We start from the raw sequence: 10,657 nt of genomic DNA, 5'->3' as shown, positions 1-10,657 counted from the left end.
GGAGGTCATGAAAACAAACCTTCCCACTCTGCAGCTCCTAATGCTCTTTCTGTATTGGTGGCCTATTTTTCTGCTTGAGGACAGGGAGGGACCACTGAGTCACACAGAATCTCATGCCCTCCTCCTCCTCTCATTTAAATATTAATATGATGAATTATTACTAGAGTAACAGCTGTGCACTACTCATATCACAGCAACATAACCTTCCCCTCCTCATCGGAGCACAGCTATTCTTGACTCGTGTTTTCTGGTTGACCTTCTCACTTCTTCTGGATGACGTTTTAAAAATTACTTTGTTAGTTCTGGTGTGGTATCATTAAGATAATTGCTTGTTCTGTTCTTTCTGCTTAAATATTAATGATACTGAGGAATTCAAAAGATAGCTGCAGTAATGGTAAGTTAAATGTCTGTGTGTATTCTTCCATGAGATCTGTTTGTTTAGAGAGAAAGAAGTGTAAAGATGAATCTTTCTAACTAACACTTAGAAACATCTCTTTCTCTTTGAGAATTTGCAAAATAATGTCTTTTATAGAAAAAATATATGTCTTTTATAGAAATAAAATAATTTCATATTAATCAGCTAGTATCTCTAGATAATTCATAGGAATAGCTAACATTGTCCATAGAAGTACTAACGTTGTCCCTAGAAGCCCTAATGCATTGCTTTCTCTGGAGATAAAGTATTTTAAGAAAGACTGCTAATAAAACCATGAGACAACTCTGTATAGACTGCTGAAAATAAATGTTTGGCATTGAATAAATAAGGGGATGGAAAGATAAAACACCACCAGTTAGCTCCATTCAATTGGAAATAGCAAGGTAAAGCATTCCTGGGCAGATTTGGAAATGTTGGTAGATGTTAAGTTTTGTGGGTAAAGGTCCTCTCTGCTGAGCACCTTTTGCGTGGTTCTTCTGTTTGTGCATGTGTGTGTGTGGTTTACAGAGCCACAGGTTTTCTCCTCCTTGAAAATGTCACTCCTTGGAGTACTCTGGTGTTGCAGAAGGGTTTGTTGGTTTCTGCACCACTGTTGTGGAGCATATAATGCCAGCAGGATTGTAGAAATCAGGTTTACCAGATTGGCTTGTATTTAGCAGGGGATGAAACTATTTCCTCTTGTCGCTTAGGGAGAAAAAATCTGAAATGCTCTTGCAAAGACTCAAAAATTAAATGTCCATATTATCATTTGAAAGTTTTCTTTTTTAAAATTTTGCTTTAGTAAGTAATTTTCCTTAAAGCCAAACAAAATACTTTCAATTTTAATGAAATACTGTTTTATTGCTTTATTGGGGGGAGGGTGTTAAGAACTCATAAACATAATAGGAAACCTACATATCAATCCAAATTTATAAATTATGCCTTTTTTTCCCCACCCATGATGAAATCAGTAGAAACTTTTTTTCCCCCAATCAGCCTTACCAGTGACAAGAGAAAGGGAGGCAGGAGGGCTCTGCTGCCAGAGACCTCTTCCCATGCAAAACCAGTGTCTAAGCCTGTGCCTATCTAGGGGCTGGGGAGAAGAAAGAATGAAAAGAGAGTACTGCAAACTGTGTTTCTAAGTCACTGACTGCTCTGATGCAATGCTAAAAGTAGTGCTGTAACTTCTGATACTGATTCTACTGGGTTTTTTCTGAACAAGTACCTGGTGTGAATGAAGAGCCTCATCCTGACTGTTTGCAATTCCTACTGCAGTCAACAAAAGTAAAACCGTGCATTGAGACATGCTCAGTACCACCTATGTACCTCTCAGTCCATGGTTTTACACATTGTTGGGTCTTCTCCCCTTTGTGTTCTGTACCCCCTGAAGTTTGTTAAAGCTAGAAATGCTTTTGTTTACTCAGTTTACCATCCCCATCAGGGATGTCTTAATTCTCACGCATGCTACTGTACTGCAAACTGTTTGGCAAAAATGCTGCTTTTATAAAAAGCCTTGACAAACTTGTAGCATATGCCCCAGATAAAATCTCCTTTCAAACAGTCCCTTCAGATGATTATCTGCAGTGATTGCAAATGAACCTTGTAGCAAGCTCATAACAACTGTCCTCGTGGACGGAAGAGAAACCTGCTGTCAGAACTACAAATAATTTACGTAACCCAATTTAAAGCTCTAACAAAATGTTCCCTGTTAAGAGGATTGTTATACTTAACGTGTGAGATGAAAATGCTTTCTGAAGGTCAGGAATGCACAGAAGATAGATTAGATCTCTTGAAAAGAAAAAAATAGATTTTTACCAGAAGTTTTTCTTCTGTCAGCCTTTCAACTTGGCATTCTCAGAAACTTACATAAGTGCAGCTTTATTCCTGCAAAAGCTTTATTCCTGCAAATGCTGTGTTTGCTCTGCAGAGGGAGAGGAGCCTCAGAGCTTCAAGAAAAATACAATTGAAGGTAGACTGGGGACTCAGGTTATTTTCTGTATATTTCAGATAGATTCTCAGGTATATTTCACCACCGGCAGCATAAACAAAAGCTTGTTTTAGAGATCACAGGGGTGGGTTTGGGGAAGTATTTCCTGGATTCTGCCTGCCGCGGCAGCCAGGGGGATGCTGGAGGGCTCCGGGCAGTCTGTGTCGCTGCCGCAGGTGAGCCAGTCCCTCCTACAGCAGCGGGTGTCCCGCAGGTGACAGTGGCGTGGCAGCGGTGGCCTCACCGACGTGCTGCAGCGTTAACCCCTGCAGCAGCACTGCTGGGGTGAGCTGGCTCTGCAGCAGCACTGCTGGGGTGAGCTGGCTCTCCTCGAGGTCTCCTGCTCGCCCCTGCCTGCTGCTGAGTGACACACGGTGGGACAGACCCTGCTGAGGCTGGAGAGGGGGGCTCCCAGATGTACATCCAACCCAGGCAAGGCACCTGGGCAAGGAGTCCTGCTCTCCTGGTGTTCAGTGACCTGGTTGCCTCTGCTCAGTCGGGAGTTAATGGAAAACTGTCTAACAGCTGAATTCGACACACTGGAAAATAGCTTTACGAGGTCTAGTTTTTCTTAATAGGATTTAGGGGGTGCGGCACGACTTGGAATGCTTTTCACATAGGATACAATGGCAAGAAAATGAAATCACAGCCTCTGTAACCATCAGAAAGCTGGGCTAATGCTGACATTCTCCTCATCTCCTGCATACAGTCACATGTAGTTTCTGTCCATCTCTTCTATCAGCCAAAACCTGAGATTACAGAGAAGCTGGTGATGGAGATTATTTAAACACTTAGCTCCTCAACTCCTTCAGCGTTGCATTCCCCTAATGGTTGGGCCTGCCCCTGTTACTCTGTGTCCCCTGCCTGCCCTGGTGCTGGCTGTCCCACAGCCCTGCAGCAGCAGCTGCAGTGAGGACTGTGGGGTCTGTACCAGGACACCAGGCAAGCAGCAGGCTGTGGGTGATAAAAGAGGCTATGGCCATGCATTGGAGCAAAACACTAGGGAAAATCTTTGTCCTGGAGAGTGGGATATTTTCTTACAGTCTCCTGCTTTGCTCTGCTGAGGGTCTTTTCCCAAAATAGGTTTCTGAAGGGGAACAGAAGCTTGAATAAGGTCCTCTGCATCACAGCACCAGGTGCCCCTGGCTCCCTGGCGATCTGTGCTCCCCCAGCAACCTGTCACCCTCCCATGGGGAGGGCACTGATGGGGACATTTCTTCCTCAGAAACTCTCTGGGCCGCTTCTTTTCCTCCTTAATGCGTTCCTGTGCACCAAGACACTTTCACCACCACCTTCCTCGACAGCTAGAGGCTTTCCTGCCCGGGAGTATGAGGAGAAGGCACCCTGGAGAGGTGAGGCAGCCCGTGTTGGCTTTCTGTGCACCTTCTGGTGGGGAGGCCGTGTGGATGTGCCGGTGTGAGGAGCGGGGTCGGGCAGAGGTGGCACCTGCGGTGTCACAGCCCTTGGGCACTTGCAGCCTCTCGGTGGCTCAGGCAAGGCTCTTTTGATAGACCATGACATTTTTGACATTTTGACATTTGCTAATTCTTCAGTTGGAAACATTTTTCTTTGTTTAGAAACATTTTGCCAGGTAGATTTCCAAACCTGAACTTTGCTGGAATGTTTTGCTTATTTTACAAGAACTGGGGCAGAGGAGACCACTGATTTTGCCCTACTTAAAAACAAGCAAACAAACAAAAAAACTTTGGAAAGACCCTTGCCTGTTTCAGAAGAGAAGGGCACTCTTGAAATCCAGAATCAAAAATGCATGTTTTATGTTTCTTGGTGTTCATGATCTGGAGACGTCAGGTTTTGCAGACTGAGAGATCTGTTAGCAGATTAATTCCCATGCTGTGAGTCCTGGGTGTGCTCCAGCCCACACAACTCCTGAACAGAAATTTTCCTGTGACTGCATCCACAGGCTTCTACAGGCTATGTTGGGATTGGGCACCTTAATTGAATTTAAGTGGACTGTTCCTCCCATGTATTGCTTTCAGTGGCTTCTGTTGGCTCCAGCAGCTACCTGACTCATGTGGAAGAAACGAGGACCAAATAGGTAGGGAACTTTTCAGAAATAGGTAGGTTGGGAGAGAAGCTTGTAAAAGTTGTAAAAATGAGATTTTAATTGAACAGGAGAAAAGCAAATAGAAACCAGGAAATGGGAAGAGACATGGAGAAACAAGATGGGCTCTGAGAGGGAGTGGAGAGACTGGCACAGAGGGTGTGCAAACTCGGGGTGTACAAGCTCAGCTACTCGGGGGCTTCTGGGGCTGGGCATGGACAAAGAACTGCCTGGACAAAGCCTAGAATAACTTGTAAACTCAGAATTGAGAGCTTTGGGGATCTGTACTTGGTGCCAGGACCAAGGACTTGGAAAAGTGAGTTGAAAAGTTGAACTGTGGAATAAAGTACAAAACCCCTGCAAATTTTAGTTCCAGTGATCTTAAATCTGCTATTACGGGCTACATTGACCTTGTTCTTTCGTGACTCAGTTCAGAACAGCAGGAATGATAATATTCTGACATTCTTTCAGATTGCAGAAATTCATTTCATGGTTATTTGCAGAGCCCTTAAACGCTGGCAGTTCTGTCCTCAGACTGAGGCAATATGTGATGAACAGCACACAGGGCAGTACACTGATTTTGGATTTTGTCAGTATCCAGTTGCTGGTAATCAGGTGAGCACTGTCTTGTGCAATGAATGAAGGAGAGCACTGAGCACTTGTGAGGAGAAAAGGGAATATCTGTTCCTGCAGTAAAGCTGTATCAGAGCAGATAGAGCTCATTCTGATTACTGTGATTGTCATGCCACATGGAGCTCCCTTCCAAGGTCACAGAAGTTTACTACCTGTCATGAGCGGCCATATTCCCATGTTCTCCTATTATCTGAAACACTTCAGCAATCAGAAAGACAAATCTTCTTGCTCCTCTGTGTGAAAAGGTTCAAAAGTTTCCATTACTGCCCTGCTGCTTCCCTTGATTTCAGCAGTCCCGGCAGGTTCTTTGTTGATGTTCCTTAGTTGCCAGCAGCCTGCTCAAGCCCTGCCTCTGACTCCCTGCTGCCTGGCAATGATCACATTGTTATTGTTTACTAATAAATATCTTTGGAACTGGGATGATAAACTCGGGGTACAGGGCAGTACTTTGATCGCAAACTGCACATGTTATCCTTGAAGCAATTTTACTACAAGAAAATGAGTTGCCTTAATTATTGAAACAGGGATATTATCACAAACCATAACAATCTCACTTTACTCTGTACTTCGAGGAAGTATCTAGATAGTCCATGCAGTTGTGGAAATACCAGCTCGGGTAGTCTGTCAGGAGAAACCTTGGGTAGTCTGTCATCTCAGAACCTTTGTTGGGTTGAGGGGAAAATCACCACCTTGGTTTTGACGAATATTGTGCTGTTTTGTGGAGTCTTGGTAAAGCATCTCTGACAGACAGGCTTGGGAGTGTTAAGTCTTCCTTGGAGCTGCCCTTGGAGCAGGATGGCTTGGGTAGTGGTAATAAGATTCTTAGTCCAGCCCTGGCATTATGGTTTAACTCTGAAGGCAAGGGTTGAGTTTTCTGTCTATCCTTGATTTCTGGAATATACCTTTTCCAACACAGAATCAAGGATATACAGACTGTCCTGGAAAAGTTAACAGCAAGAAAAAGGGGAGAGGTTTGTAAGCTGCAGCCTTACCCCTCTGGGCCACCATTTCAAGACACAGGAAGAGTTTGCTCAGTTTTGTCTGGTGGTTAAGCTGGTTCTTGATTGCTTTGGGTGGCCAAGTAAGAACTGCCACAGTGCAGCCTGGCCTTGTCACTCCCACTGCTGAACACGAGTGGAAGGGTTTGCGCACCTAACCTCGGTTATCATGGATGCAAGCGGGCACCAGAAGGTCTGACAGCTGGTTTGTGAGCTGTGAGCTGGGGACATCAGACTACACAGGAACCATGCAGCAGCTCTTGCTGTCACCCAGGGCAGTGCTGCAGTAGGTCATGAAGCACATATGAACACTATTATCGTGTTAGAGTCTGCTGAATTGCAGCAATCATGAGAAGTAAGTATTGCAATCAGAGCTGGTCCAAAGGTTGGAACTCATCTTCTTTGAGTCATCTTGATTGCTTTTGTTTTGGGAGTGTCCTGATTAAACTATAAGAAGAAATATGAGATAATGGTTAGCAACTTTTTGTTTTTACTAAAATAGGTTTATCAGGAATTGGTTTTATTTTAACTGAGGCTTAAATAGTTCTCTGGTGTTTCATAAAACACAAAGAATGAGGGAGGAATATCTTTTTCTTTTCAAAAAATATAACTTTAGGGGCATGGGGTATCTTTTAAGTTTTCATTTAACAGTTTTTGACTACTGAAATTTGAGTTGAAAACTGTTTAAATATATGCTGGAAATAAGAGAATGCTGATGCATTTATAAGCAGATTTCTCTACCTCTTTACCTTTCTTAATTCCAGCTCGCAGGGTAAATCTTGCTATTTATATAATGAAAGAACTTCTAGGTATAACCCTTCAATGAAATGTTTACCTCTATGAGATAACTTTCTGGATTGAGGACTGCTTCTCAGTACTTCCTCAGCACTGGGGTGTCCAATGGAGGTATTTCTGAGAAGAATTAAGGTCACAAAGGTCAGTTGCACCAACTGGCATTGGAGCTCTCATAGAGCTCTGCAAAAGCTGACAGCCTTGCCCACCTTCTTTCCTACTCTCCTCTCCTGCACACACTCTATGTGTATGTGTTAGTATCCACTAACAAGTGGATTTGTTTTTCTGTCCTGTAATGTGTACACAGACAGATGTATTTCATTTGTCTAGCCCTTAACAGAAAAAGTTTGGGATGACCCAGTTTCAACATTGTTGTACCGCTAAGAGAGATAATAAATCTTACATTTCCAAAACAACAAAGATTCAGTCAGATTTTATGTCTTTACTGAAAAAAAAAAAAAATTGTTCTTCAGACTTACAGAAGTGTAGATCATGGGTAAAATGAGTTACTCAGTACAAAAAATGTGTCATGTATTATTTATTCCTTTCCTAGGTAAAAGTGCTTCTAGGGTCTTCTGTCAAAAGAACAGATAACTCAAAAATCCTATGTAGAAACCATCCACCCCTGAAAGTGGGATGCCTCTGAGCTACAGTCATGAGAGGGATCAAATGTGCCTTTGTCTCTTGAATACAACCTCAGCAGAAGCCCCAGGCAAGCCTGCTGATGCTGTCTCTGGGGGGGTTATGATGGTAAGAGGTGAGCTCTGTGCCTGATGCTGACACCCTTCCAGTGCCCAGTGCAGAAGGGAGGCTGGTCCACACGATGCCCAGCTGTAACATGGGAATGTAGAAGCCTAAATTCATCTCTCCCTGAAAAAACAACCTGCTGGGGAGGTACATTATGTATTTCTCACTAATTTAGTAGCCCTCCATGTGTAGCACATTGTCCAGTCATCCACGGTGCCAAAGTGTGGCAGAGAGTGGGATGAGAGGTGCTTCCTGTTAGGAAAAGGAGCCAGCTTGTACTGGAGGTGAAGGTTGGAGTCACTGTGTTAAGGTTACATCTGTTCAAAGTTTTGTAATAAACTTAAGAATGCTGATGGTTTCCCCTGTTCCAAATAAAGCACTTATTGGGGGTTAAATTATTGTGCTTTATCTTCATGGTAGCTGATAGAAACAAAATGAGACCAGGAGTTAATGTTCCATTCTGTATGACAACTGCAAAGAGTAACAGGGAGTTCTTCAGAAGAGATGAATAGACACAGCGTAACCTCTAGGCATCTGTTATTGGAGCCCATTTAAAGCGCTTTAAGTTGGAAGAGACTTTGCTGAAGCTAATGGGAAATGCCAGGGTAGGAAGATGATCCCAATGTTTGGCACCTGTCAGAGCCTGGAAGATTTCTAGTGTGTGTGTTGGCATTTGTAGCATGTAAGGAGAGTGTCTTTTCTCCCCAAGGGTAAAAGACAAAGTGAGTTTAGACAATTCTGGTCAGTTTTTCCTCTTCAAAGGAAAAATTAATTTTCTTGTTCCTCATTGTAGTGCAATTGCTAGCAAATACTTTTTGCTTGAGTTGTAATAAGAGGTCTTGTGTTTCATAAGCCTAATACCCTTTGTAGTAAATGATGCCTCTGTGCATTATTTTTTTTTCCCTGTGCAGTAGTCAATGGTGTGAGGCCTTCGTTTCTCAGCACTTCAAACAGTTGTCTTCTGCAGAGTGGCCTGAGATCTTGCATCATTTCCTGTCATCTATCCAAAGCTATTTATAACACGTCTGCTGATTCTGGCACATAAGCAAAACCCAGTTTTCATGAGAAAACAAATACTTTGGAAATGTAATCCCTCCCAGCAAGTGTCTCAAAACTGCTGAGAAAACCTGAAACAACCTTGAAAATCTTATTGAGGGCTAAGACATAAATGGTGTTGGGGAACATAGGGAATTGAATAGTCCCATATGTTTTTAGTGGAAATCTTTAGAAATAGATGGTGCAAGATGTCCTGAGAAAAAGTTACAGAGTATTAAGGGAGAGGAGGCATTTCCAAAATATATTTGTTAGTGAAATGAAAACTTTGGGGTTTGCTGTCTGACAATACAACAAAAGTGACTCAAGGTAGTTTTACAATGCTGAGTATTCGCCGTATAATTTGATGGTAGATGTTCTATAAAAAGTCCTCACTTTCTGATATTTCTTAGATTTTCAATCTCTTTATCTTCAGGATACTGACTGGGGTAGGAGTCTGGCAGGGACAGTTGCAGTCATTACGTGAAGCAGTGTGCTTCCAGTCAACCTGCTGCTTTTGATAAGTGCTATTTTGGGAATCCTGAAAAAGGGTGTTGGCCCCAGCCAAAACACACCCTGAGCAGCAGAACTCCTATCAGCCTCCTGCAGGCCTGCCCTGACCCTGCTGGCACCACATGGCCCTTTATCTTTAGCCATCCAAACAGCTGCATCCATGAGCTGGGGCACGCTGGGGACCACTGTGTTTGGAGCAAATGGAATTCAAGGATGGCCTTTGCCTGAGCAGTCACAAAGGCACAATTTCTTAAAGTGCCTCCCAAGGCAGCTTGTTTCATCCTCTTCTCACAACACCCATGTATTTGTATTGAGCTTTGCCCCCTGTAAATGTATTTCAAGAGGATTCTGGTGTGGATGAAAATGTTAGTGAATGTTAGTCCAATTTTTTCTTCTCTGTAAATGACAAACTCTGCAGCACCAGCTGTATTTACAATCACACCAGAGACTTTATGTCTGTAATGCAATAGGAATCAAAATGCTACATGTAGGAAGGCTTACAGTGCTATAAGAATGGACAAGAACAGTTGTGCATAGCAATATGTATATTTCTGCAATTCAATGCAATAGTTCTACAAAAACACAGAATTGTTCTACATAAATCCATCATCAGGCCTCCATAACTTGCCCAACAGCTGACATATTTTTCAGTAAGGACCCAAAACCAAACGTATATTTTGCTGAGAGCAGCCAGCCCTGCTTCCAGGGCATCTCTCCACTTTGGCGTATTGAAGGTATTACAGATATTTAAATAATATCTGCTGCCTTTCAACTTCAGCAGCACTTCAGCTAATGCAGTAACCAGCACAGAAGCCTCAGACAATGGTCAGTGCTCTGGTACCACTTCAGTTGGCATATGTGTTCTCCTAACCACCCCACTTGAGGTTTTGGAGGTGAAGGTGAGAACGGTGCCTTGCTGAAGGTCTGAATGGGGAAGAACCATTGCACACTGAATTTTTTTGCACCTGAAATGCTGGGACAAAAACATTTGGTGCTTCTTGTTTCCATTTCATCCCACGCTTTGCCTTGTCCTCTGTAGAATATTTCTCAGCTGTAGATTCATCCACTGACTGGATCTACAGCCTGACTCCACCTCCAATGTCCCATGCTGGGAGGTTAGAAGGAGCTTGGGTCCCTTGGAGCACCCGAGTGTGAAAATGTTGGTACTAGTCATCCTTTAAAAAATTAAACTAACACACATATGGCCTTCATTGCCTACCTCAGTAAATTTTTGACATGTTTGCTATTCTGTGCAAGCCATCTCTGTGCAAGATAAACTAATGAGGAAATGATGAAAGGCTGAGGATCTGGGAGAGCTCCAGCCTTCTATACAGAGGGCTAATGCTTCCAGTGATGACCCAGCTACAAGGCAAATTTTCTCTTTTCTCTTTATTGACATGGCTTTGCCAACTCCTGCTTTAGGCAGCTGCTCTGTCCCCTGCACTGAGTGTTGTTTCAAACATAGAAGAAGTAGGCAA

The 10,657-nt window shown here is 43.2% G+C and overlaps 1 protein-coding gene across 2 annotated transcripts in view; it reads left to right on the top strand.

Moving 5' to 3' along the window:
• Positions 1 to 271: 271 nt before the first annotated feature.
• The window catches only part of MAPK6 (mitogen-activated protein kinase 6), a 28,207-nt gene continuing 17,821 nt past the window's right edge, over positions 272 to 10,657 (top strand). Inside the window, exon 1 of one of the 2 annotated variants that reach the window (XM_066195895.1) lies at positions 272 to 394. The gene's annotated coding sequence lies outside the window, so the exon portion shown is untranslated. Of the gene's footprint in view, positions 395 to 3,735; positions 3,755 to 10,657 lie in introns of those variants that run through there. The other variant, XM_066195897.1, reaches the window with a different exon arrangement.

This window comes from Chamaea fasciata, unplaced genomic scaffold (assembly GCF_029207755.1).
Source record: "Chamaea fasciata isolate MVZ Bird 193981 ecotype frontalis unplaced genomic scaffold, bChaFas1.0.hap1 SCAF_14, whole genome shotgun sequence".
NCBI classification, from domain to species: Eukaryota; Metazoa; Chordata; class Aves; order Passeriformes; family Sylviidae; genus Chamaea; species Chamaea fasciata.
Note: the sequence above shows the minus strand (reverse complement) of the source record. Positions and strands in the feature narration are given on the sequence as shown.